General features: G+C 46.9%; 1 protein-coding gene across 1 annotated transcript in view; it reads left to right on the forward strand.

Moving 5' to 3' along the window:
- The window catches only part of OPRM1 (opioid receptor mu 1), a 173,965-nt gene that overhangs the window by 89,576 nt on the left and 68,458 nt on the right, over positions 1-15,931 (forward strand). The gene's annotated exons all lie outside the window — the stretch shown is intronic.

The raw sequence follows: 15,931 nt of genomic DNA on the forward strand, positions 1-15,931 counted from the left end.
AAAAGCCTTATGGTGGTCGCTGTCCCACAGTACGTTGTTCCCAGCCACCACTACTTTTCCAGGTTAACCATCCCTTCCCTGCACAACCAAGTGGGGGACAAAATCAGGTGTACACTGCGCAACGCCATCTGTGGCAAGGTGCACCTAACTACGTAAACACTGTCAGGGACGCTATATATCCCTAACAGCACACTGGGTAAATGAAGTGGCGACTGGGCCTGAGGCGAATAGCAGTTTGGCGCATGTCCTTCCACCACCGAGGATTGCAGGGCATTTCTCTTTGCCTCCTGTTGCTTCCTCCTCCTACTCCGCTTTTTCATCCTTGCTTCTACATCCTCTACCACATCCTCATCCGGTCAGCGTAACACCTTCACCACCAACTTCAGCACAGCCAGTGGTAAACAACAGCAGGCAGTTTTAGACTTATCTGTTTGGGGGACAAACCCCACACCACGCAGGAGCTGTGGATGGGCATGGAACAACAGACCGATGAGTGGTTGGTGCCAGTGAGCCTCAAGCCCGGCCTGGTAGTGTGCGATAATGGGCAAAATCTCGTAGCAACTCTGGTCCTAGCCGGTTTGACGCACATCTCTTGCCTGGCGCATGTGCTGAATTTGGTGGTGCAGAAATTACCCCAATATGTCAAAGCTGCTGCAGAAAGTGTGGGCCGTCTGTTCGCGCTTTTGGCATTCTCACCCTGCTGCTGCTTGCCTGTCAATGCTGCAGTGTAACTTCTGCCTTCCCGCTCACCGCTTCATATGCGATGTGCCTACAAGGTGGAACTCCACCTTGCACATGCTGGCCAGACTGTGCGAGCAGCAGCAGGCGATAGTGGAGCTTCGGCTGCAGCTCGCTCTGGTGAGTCGCTCTGTGGAACAGCACCACTTCACCACCAATGACTGGGCCTCCATGCGAAACCTGAGTGCCTTGTTGCACTGTTTGAGGGACAAGTACCGTCCTTAATTCAGTCACTAGAGTGTGATCATAAGATGCGTGAGTACAAGCACACGCTGGCAGACGCGCTGCTGATGGCATTCCCACCTGACAGCGGGGCTCAGTGGAAGCACAAGGCAAAGGCTGAGAAGGAGGAAGAGCTTGTCAATGCAGCTGGGACACCGCTAGCACCTCAGAAGGCAGGGTTAGCATGGTTGAAATGTGGAAAAGCATTGTCAGCACAACACGTATAAAAATCATAAAGGGCAAGGACTAGTACTGGGTGACAAGTACTTAGACCCCCGATAAAAACACAAAATGGTGGACATGCTACCAGCATCACAGAGGGCTGTCAGAATGCAGCATTTCCAGGCATTGCTGCGAGAGATGCTGCATTCTGATTATACGGGCACTGGCACAGGAATTTCCACCCACAGAGAAACTGTTGCGAGTACCAATCTTACAGCGCCTGCAAGAAGAGGGCGGTTTGAAGATGTGTTGGTCACTTTGGATATGAGATCATTCTTGCAGCCAACACATCGACAGCCATTCTCCGGATCCAGCCTTAGGGAACACCTAGACCGACAGGTTTCTGACTACATCGGGTTAATGGACGATGTGGACGCTCTGAGAATCTAGGAACCCCTGGACTACTGGGTGTGCAGGCTTGACCTGTGGCCAGAGCTGGCACAATCTGCCATGGAACTCTTGGCTTGCCCCTCATCGAGGGTCCTGTCCAAAAGGACGTTCAGCGCAACAGGGGGGATCGTGACCGATAAGAGCACTCGCCTAGCTCATGACAGTGTGGACTACCTCATATTTCTAAAAATGAATGAGGAATGGATCTTAAAGGAATTCAACACCTGTGACAACCACGTATAATTAAATTTCCTCATGACAGCCCACCCAGAACAAATAATGGTCTCTGTATTAGGTAAATACAGCAGCATAAAAGGCCTTTTTCTGTCCGGTGAATGCTTAATGTTTGGGACCTCGGAGGAATTCAACACCCGTGACGACCATCTGCTATCGAATTTCAACTATTATCATTTGGGTTTTTTTCAAGAGGGGGGATTTCCTTAGCCATGATTTTAATCCAATTTTATATTTTAGTTTTTTGTTTTTGCATTTCACATCTATTTGTACTGGCCTGCAGTAAAATTGATATCTAATGACCGTCTAATATACCTCCAGCCACATAATTACTTGTTCTTTTCTGTCCAGTGAATGCCTAATGTTTGGGGCCTGTAGTCCACTGGCTTGCTGTAAAATTGATATCCATTGACTATCTAATATAACTCCGGCCACATAATCACTTGATCTTTTATGTACAGTAAATGTATAATATTTTGGGATTGTAATCTAACTGGCCAACAGTAAAATTGTGGTGGTGGATTTAATAAAAAATAATTTTCTCATAAAACTTTATGACTAGGGATGAGCGAACTCGAACTGTATAGTTCGGGTTCGTACCGAATTTTGGGGTGTCCGTGACACGGACCCGAACCCGGACATTTTCGTAAAAGTCCGGGTTCGGGTTCGGTGTTCGTCGCTTTCTTCGCGCTTTTGTGACGCTTTCTTGGCGCTTTTTGAAAGGCTGCAAAGCAGCCAATCAACAAGCGTCATACTACTTGCCCCAAGAGGCCATCACAGCCATGCCTACTATTGGCATGGCTGTGATTGGCCAGAGCACCATGTGACCCAGCCTCTATTTAAGCTGGAGTCACATAGCGCCGCCCGTCACTCTGCTCTGATTAGCGTAGGGAGAGGTTGCGGCTGCGACAGTAGGGCGAGATTAGGCAGATTAACTCCTCCAAAGGACTTGATTAACTGATCGATCTGCAGCTGTGGATCATTGAGCTGCTGATCCTCAATTGCTCACTGTTTTTAGGCTGCACAGACCGTTTGTCAGTCTCATTTTTCTGGGGTGATCGGCGGCCATTTTGTGTCTTGTGGTGCGCCAGCACAAGCTGCGACCAAGTGCATTTAACCCTCAATGGTGTGGTTGTTTTTTGGCTAAAGCCTACATCAGGGTGAAGCTGTCACACCAAGTGCATTTAACCAGCAATAGTCTGTTCATTTTTTGGCCATATACAAAATCAGGGGCAAGCTGCGCCTGTCACCAAGTGCATTTAACCCTCAATGGTGTGGTTGTTTTTTGGCTAAAGCCTACATCAGGGTGAAGCTGTCACACCAAGTGCATTTAACCAGCAATAGTCTGTTCATTTTTTGGCCATATACAAAATCAGGGGCAAGCTGCGCCTGTCACCAAGTGCATTTAACCCTCAATGGTGTGGTTGTTTTTTGGCTAAAGCCTACATCAGGGTGAAGCTGTCACACCAAGTGCATTTAACCAGCAATAGTCTGTTCATTTTTTGGCCATATACAAAATCAGGGGCAAGCTGCGCCTGTCACCAAGTGCATTTAACCCTCAATGGTGTGGTTGTTTTTTGGCTAAAGCCTACATCAGGGTGAAGCTGTCACACCAAGTGCATTTAACCAGCAATAGTCTGTTCATTTTTTGGCCATATCCCAGTCTAATTCTGTCACTAAATCCATACCGGTCACCCAGCGCCTAAATACTAGGCCTCAAATTTATATCCAGCTAAATCTGTCCCTAGTGCTGTAGCTGGGCGAGTTATTTAGTGTCCGTTCAAGCACATTTCTTGTTCTGGGTTGAAATACAATTCTCAATTTAGCAATTTCATAATTTAGTGGTTCCTGCTATATCAGAGCTCTTTGAAATCTATCCCAAAAAGGGTATATAATATTGAAGGTGCACATAGGGTCATTCAGAGTAACTTCACACACACCCGCTACTGTGTATTTCCAAGTCTAATTCTGTCACTAAATCCATACCGGTGACCCAGCGCCTAAATACTAGGCCTCAAATTTAATTCCCTCTAAATCTCTCGTTACCCACCGCTGTACTGTTGTTGCTGGGCAAGATATTTAGTGTCCGTCAAAGCACATTTTTTGTTCTGGGTTGAAGTACAATTCCCAATTTAGCAATTTCATAATTTAGTGGTTTCTGCTATATCAGAGCTATTTGAAATCTATCCCAAAAAGGGTATATAATATTGAAGGTGCACATAGGGTCATTCAGAATAACTTCACACACACCCGCTACTGTGTATTTCCAAGTCTAATTCTGTCACTAAACCCATACCTGTCACCCAGCGCCTAAATACTAGGCCTCAAATTTAAATCCCTCTAAATCTCTCGTTACCGTTGTCCTGTTGTAGCTGGGAAAGTTATTTAGTGCCCGTCAAAGCACATTTTTTGTTCTGGGTTGAAGTACAATTCCCAATTTAGCAATTTCATAATTTAGTGGTTCCTGCTATATCAGAGCTATTTGAAATCTATCCCAAAAAGGGTATATAATATTGAAGGTGCACATAGGGTCATTCAGAATAACTTCACACACACCCGCTACTGTGTATTTCCAAGTCTAATTCTGTCACTAAATCCATACCGGTGACCCAGCGCCTAAATACTAGGCCTCAAATTTAATTCCCTCTAAATCTCTCGTTACCCACCGCTGTACTGTTGTTGCTGGGCAAGATATTTAGTGTCCGTCAAAGCACATTTTTTGTTCTGGGTTGAAGTACAATTCCCAATTTAGCAATTTCATAATTTAGTGGTTTCTGCTATATCAGAGCTATTTGAAATCTATCCCTAAAAGGGTATATAATATTGAAGGTGCACATAGGGTCATTCAGAATAACTTCACACACACGCTTCTGTGCATTTCCAAGTCTAATTCTGTCACTAAATCCATACCGGTGACCCAGCGCCTAAATACTAGGCCTCAAATTTAATTCCCTCTAAATCTCTCGTTACCCACCGCTGTACTGTTGTTGCTGGGCAAGATATTTAGTGTCCGTCAAAGCACATTTTTTGTTCTGGGTTGAAGTACAATTCCCAATTTAGCAATTTCATAATTTAGTGGTTTCTGCTATATCAGAGCTATTTGAAATCTATCCCTAAAAGGGTATATAATATTGAAGGTGCACATAGGGTCATTCAGAATAACTTCACACACACGCTTCTGTGCATTTCCAAGTCTAATTCTGTCACTAAATCCATACCGGTGACCCAGCGCCTAAATACTAGGCCTCAAATTTAAATCCCTCTAAATCTCTCGTTACCCACCGCTGTACTGTTGTTGCTGGGCAAGATATTTAGTGTCCGTCAAAGCACATTTTTTGTTCTGGGTTGAAGTACAATTCCCAATTTAGCAATTTCATAATTTAGTGGTTTCTGCTATATCAGAGCTATTTGAAATCTATCCCTAAAAGGGTATATAATATTGAAGGTGCACATAGGGTCATTCAGAATAACTTCACACACACGCTTCTGTGCATTTCCAAGTCTAATTCTGTCACTAAATCCATACCGGTCACCCAGCGCCTAAATACTAGGCCTCAAATTTATATCCCGCTGAATTTGAATACAATACATTGGGCCAAATAATATATTTGTTGTTGTGGTGAACCATAACAATGAGAAAAACATCTAGTAAGGGACGCGGACGTGGACATGGTCGTGGTGGTGTTAGTGGACCCTCTGGTGCTGGGAGAGGACGTGGCCGTTCTGCCACATCCACACGTCCTAGTGTACCAACTACCTCAGGTCCCAGTAGCCGCCAGAATTTACAGCGATATATGGTGGGGCCCAATGCCGTTCTAAGGATGGTAAGGCCTGAGCAGGTACAGGCATTAGTCAATTGGGTGGCCGACAGTGGATCCAGCACGTTCACATTATCTCCCACCCAGTCTTCTGCAGAAAGCGCACAGATGGCGCCTGAAAACCAACCCCATCAGTCTGTCACATCACCCCCATGCATACCAGGGAAACTGTCTCAGCCTCAAGTTATGCAGCAGTCTCTTATGCTGTTTGAAGACTCCGCTGGCAGGGTTTCCCAAGGGCATCCACCTAGCCCTTCCCCAGCGGTGAAAGACATAGAATGCACTGACGCACAACCACTTATGTTTCCTGATGATGAGGACATGGGAATACCACCTCAGCATGTCTCTGATGATGACGAAACACAGGTGCCAACTGCTGCGTCTTTCTGCAGTGTGCAGACTGAACAGGAGGTCAGGGATCAAGACTGGGTGGAAGACGATGCAGGGGACGATGAGGTCCTAGACCCCACATGGAATGAAGGTCGTGCCACTGACTTTCACAGTTCGGAGGAAGAGGCAGTGGTGAGACCGAGCCAACAGCGTAGCAAAAGAGGGAGCAGTGGGCAAAAGCAGAACACCCGCCGCCAAGAGACTCCGCCTGCTACTGACCGCCGCCATCTGGGACCGAGCACCCCAAAGGCAGCTTCAAGGAGTTCCCTGGCATGGCACTTCTTCAAACAATGTGCTGACGACAAGACCCGAGTGGTTTGCACGCTGTGCCATCAGAGCCTGAAGCGAGGCATTAACGTTCTGAACCTGAGCACAACCTGCATGACCAGGCACCTGCATGCAAAGCATGAACTGCAGTGGAGTAAACACCTTAAAACCAAGGAAGTCACTCAGGCTCCCCCTGCTACCTCTTCTGCTGCTGCCGCCTCGGCCTATTCTGCTGCTGCCGCCTCGGCCTCTTCCTCCGCCTCTGGAGGAACGTTGGCACCTGCCGCCCAGCAAACAGGGGATGTACCACCAACACCACCACCACCACCTCCGTCACCAAGCGTCTCAACCATGTCACACGCCAGCGTTCAGCTCTCCATCTCACAAACATTTGATAGAAAGCGTAAATTCCCACCTAGCCACCCTCGATCCCTGGCCCTGAATGCCAGCATTTCTAAACTACTGGCCTATGAAATGCTGTCATTTAGGCTGGTGGACACAGACAGCTTCAAACAGCTCATGTCGCTTGCTGTCCCACAGTATGTTGTTCCCAGCCGGCACTACTTCTCCAAGAGAGCCGTGCCTTCCCTGCACAACCAAGTATCCGATAAAATCAAGTGTGCACTGCGCAACGCCATCTGTAGCAAGGTCCACCTAACCACAGATACGTGGACCAGTAAGCACGGCCAGGGACGCTATATCTCCCTAACTGCACACTGGGTAAATGTAGTGGCAGCTGGGCCCCAGGCGGAGAGCTGTTTGGCGCACGTCCTGCCGCCGCCAAGGATCGCAGGGCAACATTCTTTGCCTCCTGTTGCCACCTCCTCCTTCTCGGCTTCCTCCTCCTCTTCTTCCACCTGCTCATCCAGTCAGCCACACACCTTCACCACCAACTTCAGCACAGCCCGGGGTAAACGTCAGCAGGCCATTCTGAAACTCATATGTTTGGGGGACAGGCCCCACACCGCACAGGAGTTGTGGCGGGGTATTGAACAACAGACCGACGAGTGGTTGCTGCCGGTGAGCCTCAAGCCCGGCCTGGTGGTGTGTGATAATGGGCGAAATCTCGTTGCAGCTCTGGGACTAGCCAATTTGACGCACATCCCTTGCTTGGCGCATGTGCTGAATTTGGTGGTGCAGAAGTTCATTCACAACTACCCCGACATGTCAGAGCTGCTGCATAAAGTGCGGGCCGTCTGTTCGCGCTTCCGGCGTTCACATCCTGCCGCTGCTCGCCTGTCTGCGCTACAGCGTAACTTCGGCCTTCCCGCTCACCGCCTCATATGCGACGTGCCCACCAGGTGGAACTCCACCTTGCACATGCTGGACAGACTGTGCGAGCAGCAGCAGGCCATAGTGGAGTTTCAGCTGCAGCACGCACGGGTCAGTCGCACTACAGAACAGCACCACTTCACCACCAATGACTGGGCCTCCATGCGAGACCTGTGTGCCCTGTTGCGCTGTTTCGAGTACTCCACCAACATGGCCAGTGGCGATGACACCGTTATCAGCGTTACAATACCACTTCTATGTCTCCTTGAGAAAACACTTAGGGCGATGATGGAACAGGAGGTGGCCCAGGAGGAGGAGGAGGAGGATGAGGAAGAGGGGTCATTTTTAGCACTTTCAGGCCAGTCTCTTCGAAGTGACTCAGAGGGAGGTTTTTTGCAACAGCAGAGGCCAGGTACAAATGTGGCCAGCCAGGGCCCACTACTGGAGGACGAGGAGGACGAGGATGAGGAGGAGGTGGAGGAGGATGAGGATGAAGCATGGTCACAGCGGGGTGGCACCCAACGCAGCTCGGGTCCATCACTGGTGCGTGGCTGGGGGGAAAGGCAGGACGATGACGATACGCCTCCCACAGAGGACAGCTTGTCCTTACCCCTGGGCAGCCTGGCACACATGAGCGACTACATGCTGCAGTGCCTGCGCAACGACAGCAGAGTTGCCCACATTTTAACCTGTGCGGACTACTGGGTTGCCACCCTGCTGGATCCACGCTACAAAGACAATGTGCCCACCTTACTTCCTGCACTGGAGCGTGATAGGAAGATGCGCGAGTACAAGCGCACGTTGGTAGACGCGCTACTGAGAGCATTCCCAAATGTCACAGGGGAACAAGTGGAAGCCCAAGGCCAAGGCAGAGGAGGAGCAAGAGGTCGCCAAGGCAGCTGTGTCACGGCCAGCTCCTCTGAGGGCAGGGTTAGCATGGCAGAGATGTGGAAAACTTTTGTCAACACGCCACAGCTAACTGCACCACCACCTGATACGCAACGTGTTAGCAGGAGGCAACATTTCACTAACATGGTGGAACAGTACGTGTGCACACCCCTCCACGTACTGACTGATGGTTCGGCCCCATTCAACTTCTGGGTCTCTAAATTGTCCACGTGGCCAGAGCTAGCCTTTTATGCCTTGGAGGTGCTGGCCTGCCCGGCAGCCAGCGTTTTGTCTGAACGTGTATTCAGCACGGCAGGGGGCGTCATTACAGACAAACGCAGCCGCCTGTCTACAGCCAATGTGGACAAGCTGACGTTCATAAAAATGAACCAGGCATGGATCCCACAGGACCTGTCCGTCCCTTGTCCAGATTAGACATTAACTACCTCCCCATAACCATATATTATTGGACTCCAGGGCACTTCCTCATTCAATCCTATTTTTATTTTCATTTTACCATTATATTGCGATGCTACCCAAAGTTGAATGAACCTCTCCTCTGCCTGTGTGCTAGGCCTAAATATATGCCAATGGACTGTTGCAGTGGTGGCTGACATGAAGCCTGATTCTCTGCTATGACATGCAGACTAATTCTCTGCTGACATGAAGCCAGATTGTCTGTTACGGGACCTCTCTCCTCTGCCTGGGTGCTGGGCCTAAATTTATGACCATGGACTGTTGCAGTGGTGGCTGACGTGAAGCCTGATTCTCTGCTATGACATGCAGACTGATTCTCTGCTGACATGAAGCCAGATCGTCTGTTACGGGACCTCTCTGCTCTGCCTGTGTGCTAGGCCTAAATATATGCCAATGGACTGTTGCAGTGGTGGGTGACGTGAAGCCTCATTCTCTGCTATGACATGCAGACTGATTCTCTGCTGACATGAAGCCAGATTGTCTGTTACGGGACCTCTCTGCTCTGCCTGTGTGCTAGGCCTAAATATATGCCAATGGACTGTTGCAGTGGTGGGTGACGTGAAGCCTCATTCTCTGCTATGACATGCAGACTGATTCTCTGCTGACATGAAGCCAGATCCTCTGTTACGGGAGCTCTCTCCTCTGCCTGGGTGCTGGGCCTAAATTTATGACAATTGACTGTTGCAGTGGTGGGTGACGTGAAGCCTGATTCTCTGCTATGATATGAAGACTGATTCTCTGCTGACATGAAGCCAGATTCTCTGTTACGGGACCTCTCTCCTCTGCCTGGGTGCTGGGTAGTGTTGAGCGCGAATATTCGAAAAGCAAATTTTTTTCGCGAATATCGCAACTTCGCGATTTCGCGAATATTTCGAATATAGTGCTATATATTCGTAAAAACGAATATTCGTTTTTTGTTTCCCCCCCCCCCCCCACAAAATTACAGTACACATATAATTGATTGTTTCCCAAAGGTCCAACAGCTCAGATCTTACTCACATTGCCTAGAAAGTGATTGAGGCGCGAATCTTCGTAAGGCGATTTTATTAGCGCACATGCGAATATCGGCACGTCCCAGAACAGAGGCAAAGGGCTTTGCATTCATACATTAGTGAATTGAGTTGCGAATCTTCGTAAGGCGATTTTATTAGCGCACATGCGAATATCTACACTTGTCCCAGAACAGAGGCAAAGGGCTTTGCATTCATACATTAGTGATTGAATTGAGCTGCGAATCTTCGTAAGGCGATTTTATTAACGCAAATGCAAATATCTACACTTGTCCCCAGAACAGAGAGGCAAAGGCCTGTGCATTCATATAGTATAGCACCATATTCGCGAATACGTAGAACTTCGTAAAAGTCGATTTACGAATATTCGTATTTTTTATTTTACTTTCCACCTTACAGATTACATTGATCTGTACTCTGTCAACTACTGTCATCACCCCCCACTGTATCTCGATTGATTCCCAAAAGTCTCACATTCCCTAGAAAGTGATTGAGGTGCGAATCTTCGTAAGGCGATTTTATTAGCGCACATGCGAATATCTACACTTGTCCCAGAACAGAGGCAAAGGGCATTGCATTCATACATTAGTGATTGAATTGAGTTGCGAATCTTCGTAAGGCGATTTCATTAGCGCACATGTGAATTTTGCATAGCATATGTATTATGCGATAATTCGAATTATCGCATATGCGAAATAATAACGAATTTGAATAATCGCGAATATTTTACGAATATTCTTTCGAATATTCACAAAATTTCGCGAATTCGAATATGGGACATGCCGCTCAACACTAGTGCTGGGCCTAAATTTATGACAATGGACTGTTGCAGTGGTGGGTGACGTGAAGCCTGATTCTCTGCTATGACATGCAGACTGATTCTCTGCTGACATGAAGCCAGATTGTCTGTTACGGGACCTCTCTTCTCTGCCTGGGTGCTGGGCCTAAATATATGCCAATGGACTGTTGCAGTGGTGGCTGACGTGAAGCCTCATTCTCTGCTATGACATGCAGACTAATTCTCTGCTGACATGAAGACAGATTCTCTGTTACGGGACCTCTCTCCTCTGCCTGGGTGCCGGGGCCTAAATATCTGAGAATGGACTGTTCCAGTGGTGGCTGACGTGAAGCCTCATTCTCTGCTATGACATGCAGACTAATTCTCTGCTGACATGAAGACAGATTCTCTGTTACGGGACCTCCCTCCTCTGCCTGGGTGCTGGGCCTAAATATATGCCAATGGACTGTTGCAGTGGTGGCTGACGTGAAGCCTCATTCTCTGCTATGACATGCAGACTAATTCTCTGCTGACATGAAGACAGATTCTCTGTTACGGGACCTCCCTCCTCTGCCTGGGTGCTGGGCCTAAATATATGCCAATGGACTGTTGCAGTGGTGGCTGACGTGAAGCCTCATTCTCTGCTATGACATGCAGACTGATTCTCTGCTGACATGAAGCCAGATTCTCTGTTACGGGACCTCTCTCCTCTGCCTGTGTGTGTGCTGGGCCTAAATATATGCCAATGGACTGTTGCAGTGGTGGCTGACGTGAAGCCTCATTCTCTGCTATGACATGCAGACTGATTCTCTGCTGACATGAAGCCAGATTCTCTGTTACGGGACCTCTCTCCTCTGCCTGTGTGTGTGCTGGGCCTAAATATATGCCAATGGACTGTTGCAGTGGTGGCTGACGTGAAGCCTCATTCTCTGCTATGACATGCAGACTAATTCTCTGCTGACATGAAGACAGATTCTCTGTTACGGGACCTCCCTCCTCTGCCTGGGTGCTGGGCCTAAATATATGCCAATGGACTGTTGCAGTGGTGGCTGACGTGAAGCCTCATTCTCTGCTATGACATGCAGACTGATTCTCTGCTGACATGAAGCCAGATTCTCTGTTACGGGACCTCTCTCCTCTGCCTGTGTGTGTGCTGGGCCTAAATATATGCCAATGGACTGTTGCAGTGGTGGCTGACGTGAAGCCTCATTCTCTGCTATGACATGCAGACTGATTCTCTGCTGACATGAAGCCAGATTCTCTGTTACGGGACCTCTCTCCTCTGCCTGTGTGTGTGCTGGGCCTAAATATATGCCAATGGACTGTTGCAGTGGTGGCTGACGTGAAGCCTCATTCTCTGCTATGACATGCAGACTAATTCTCTGCTGACATGAAGACAGATTCTCTGTTACGGGACCTCCCTCCTCTGCCTGGGTGCTGGGCCTAAATATATGCCAATGGACTGTTGCAGTGGTGGCTGACGTGAAGCCTCATTCTCTGCTATGACATGCAGACTAATTCTCTGCTGACATGAAGACAGATTCTCTGTTACGGGACCTCTCTCCTCTGCCTGGGTGCCGGGGCCTAAATATCTGAGAATGGACTGTTCCAGTGGTGGGTGACGGGAAGCCAGATTCTCTGCTATGGAACCTCTCTCCAATTGATTTTGGTTAATTTTTATTTATTTAATTTTTATTTTAATTCATTTCCCTATCCACATTTGTTTGCAGGGGATTTACCTACATGTTGCTGCCTTTTGCAGCCCTCTAGCTCTTTCCTGGGCTGTTTTACAGCCTTTTTAGTGCCGAAAAGTTCGGGTCCCCATTGACTTCAATGGGGTTCGGGTTCGGGACGAAGTTCGGATCGGGTTCGGATCCCGAACCCGAACATTTCCGGGATGTTCGGCCGAACTTCTCGAACCCGAACATCCAGGTGTTCGCTCAACTCTATTTATGACTGAAGAGTTTGAGGGTATATAGCTTTCTGTCATACTGTCGTCACAGTCCTGCATTGCAAATGGACAAAACATAGACCATGAAGTGTTCCAAGAACTTTTGTGAGAAATGTTGAGTCTAACATTGTGTCTCACAAATTATATAGCCATTAATATTAATAACACTCTTGGACTAGTCAGTATACAGCACAGGTCACTAGAGTTTTCATTATTAAAAATGATGTAGGAGAGCATCCAGCAAATTTAGAAAGAAAATGTTCAATGCTAAATCTGCTGCTTTCTTATTTATGAGCTGGAAGTAGAACCCATACATACAAATTATTTTGCCCTAACACTCTAGTCTCCAAACATGACTCAAAAGGATTTATTTTTTTCATTAAATCCATTAACGTATTTTAAAGAGCCCTAAGGCTGTGATTCATCAAAAATTGATGTGAGGATTGTGCTTCATGTTTTCTCTTAAACTACTGCTCAAATCAGTTGCAAAATGTGACTGGAAAACATCTGGTTTAACGTTGTATACTTCAAAATAAATTTCTGCATGTGAAAAGTAAACTTATAAGGGCAGGTTTGTGAAAACTGTATGAAAACTGAAAACTGTATGAAAGAAAAACTGTCTTTGTTGTCCCTACTGACCAATTACAGCGCAGCTTTCATTTTTGAAGAGCACAATAAGAATACAAAGCCCTGCAGTGATTGGTTGCCTTGGGCCGTAAGAACATCTTTTTTTTCTGCTAGTTTCATAAATTGCTCCCATAGTTGTCAAAAAAGAATTTGAAAGAACACTAAATTTAGAGGGGAAATGTGTCAGGACTTTTGTGGCAATTTTTTGGTAAAGAAAAGTCTCATATTTTTGCACAAGGCCATAGCGTGCAGAAGAGAGAGTGGCTTGTTCTGCACAAGCATACAAAAATGATTCATTAACGGGGCAGAAGGCCTGCCCGTATGTATACACACATAAGTGTTAATTGTCAGTAGTAAGAATAGCTTGTTCAGAAGTCTGGAAACATTCTCTCTTTTATTGGAGTAGCAGCAGTACCATGTGGATGTATTATAAAGAGTAAGGTGTGTAGGCATAATAGTGGCAGCAATAGTAGCAACAGGAGTAGCATAACAGCATGGAACAGAAAAAGCAAGTAGATGCGGTATGTATGCAGCTATGTTGGGGTAACATGGGGTCATAGTATTGGCATCTTTGTAGCGGTAATGGTATTGGCAGTAGAGATGTCCCGAACTATTCACCGGCGAATAGTTCAGCGAACATAGCTTGTTCGCGTTCGCCGCTGCGGGCGAACATATGCGATGTTCGGTCGGCCTCCTATACGTCATCATTGAGCAAACTTTGACCCTGTACCTCACAGTCAGCAGACACATTCCAGCCTACCCTCCCTCCCAGACCCTCCCACCGCCTATCAAAAAGCAAGGACAGCATCCATCTTAGATTAATTCTGAAGCTGCAGTGTCACAAAGTTGTAATCGCAATGCGATTAATACAGGTTATATTAATCGCATTGCGATTACAACTTAGAGCTGGGTTCCTAATGGTTATATTGATAGAATATAACGAAGATTGTTGTCAATTCTAGCAATACAACCATTAGGATCTCAGATCTAAGTTGTAATCGCAATGCGAATAATGCAGGTTATATTAATCGCATTGCGAATTCAAGCTAGCGAATGCAAGCTAAGTTCCTAATGGTTGTATTGCTAGAATTGACGAATATAACGAATATAGCACTATAGTCTCAATCTTCGTTATATTCTAGCAATACAACCATTAGGAACCCAGCAGCTCTAAGTTGAATTCGCAATGTGATTAATATAACCTGCATTAATCGCATTGCGATTACAAATTTCTCAAATCCGACAGTACATTCTAGCATGGAGCCGTTCCCATGGTTATGGGGACGCTCCATGAGCACGGAAGTCGGCAGAAGCTCTAAGTTGAAATCGCAATGCGATCAATTCAAGTTCTATAAATCGCATTGCGATTTCAACAGAACTTCTGCTGACTTCCGTGCTCATGGAGCGTCCCCATCACCATGCACCATGGGAACGACTCTATGCTAGAATGTACTGTCGGATTTGAGAAAGTTGATATCGCAATGCAAATAATTCAAGTTCTATAAATCACATTGCGATTTCAACTTACCACACTCTGCGTCAACTACGTAATTTTCCATGGGTGTTTTGCCATGGCTCCCCCTCCGGCATGCCACAGTCCAGGTGTTAGTCCCCTTGAAACAACTTTTCCATCACTATTGTGGCCACAAAGAGTACCTGTGGGTTTTCAAATTCGCCTTCCTATTGATGTCTATTGCGGTTCGCCCGGTTCGCACGTTCGCGAACATTTTCGGAAATTCGCGTTCGCCGTCCGCGAACGGAAAATTTTATGTTCGCAACATCACTAATTGGCAGTAGGGGAAATGGAATTAGGTCAATTAGTAGCAGAGAGTAACAGCGGTGGCAGCAGCCATTCAGTACAAACTATAATGGTAGGGAGGCAGAAAGCAGTAATAGCATGATTGGCTACCATCAGCAATAACAGATCCATTTTATTGGCCTCAGCAAATGAGTGGGAAAATCTGACAGATCAGACACTTTAGAATAGGCAAGGTGAAGTTCAGAAACATCATGGATTAAGTGCTGCAATGGCAGACCTTGTTTTGCTGCAAGTCCAGCAGGGAATTCCTTGCCACATAAGAAATCTCATAGATCTATGCCTGGTTCATTATGACAATAGTGATGTTTTTTGGTGGATGACAGGCTTGTCCGTTTGCTTGTGACAACGTAACTTGCTGAAAATACTCTGAAATGACAATGGAGGCTAGACAGTACAGAGAGGGCATAGTGGGCTAGTTCCAGCAATGGTATACGCTGGAGAAACTCCAGAGTCCAGGTATAACTGAACCTAGTTGTTCAGGTGGTATGCCTCCATTTGCTAATTTGCATCAGTCTGGAGTGGCACAGGAAAAAACGACCACATCTTCTACTCTCCCTAGATATCAGGGGGATGACATAGTTCATGCCACAGTTGTCCCTACTGAAACATTTGTTGACCTTTTTGAAAGGCCTGAGTATGTGACAGGTGTCTCTGATGACCTGATACTTCCTGACCTCAAAACAGCACATGGTCCCTGCTGAGATGTTTGGTGCATGAAGAACTCATTTGTGACTTCACACTGCTCGTACAGACACTCTAGCATGGGCAAGGTGGAATGTCATGGATCAAGTGGTACAATGGCAGACCATTGTTTTGCTGCAAGTCCAG

The sequence above is a fragment of the Bufo gargarizans genome, chromosome 4, assembly GCF_014858855.1.
Source record: "Bufo gargarizans isolate SCDJY-AF-19 chromosome 4, ASM1485885v1, whole genome shotgun sequence".
In the NCBI taxonomy this organism is placed as follows: domain Eukaryota; kingdom Metazoa; phylum Chordata; class Amphibia; order Anura; family Bufonidae; genus Bufo; species Bufo gargarizans.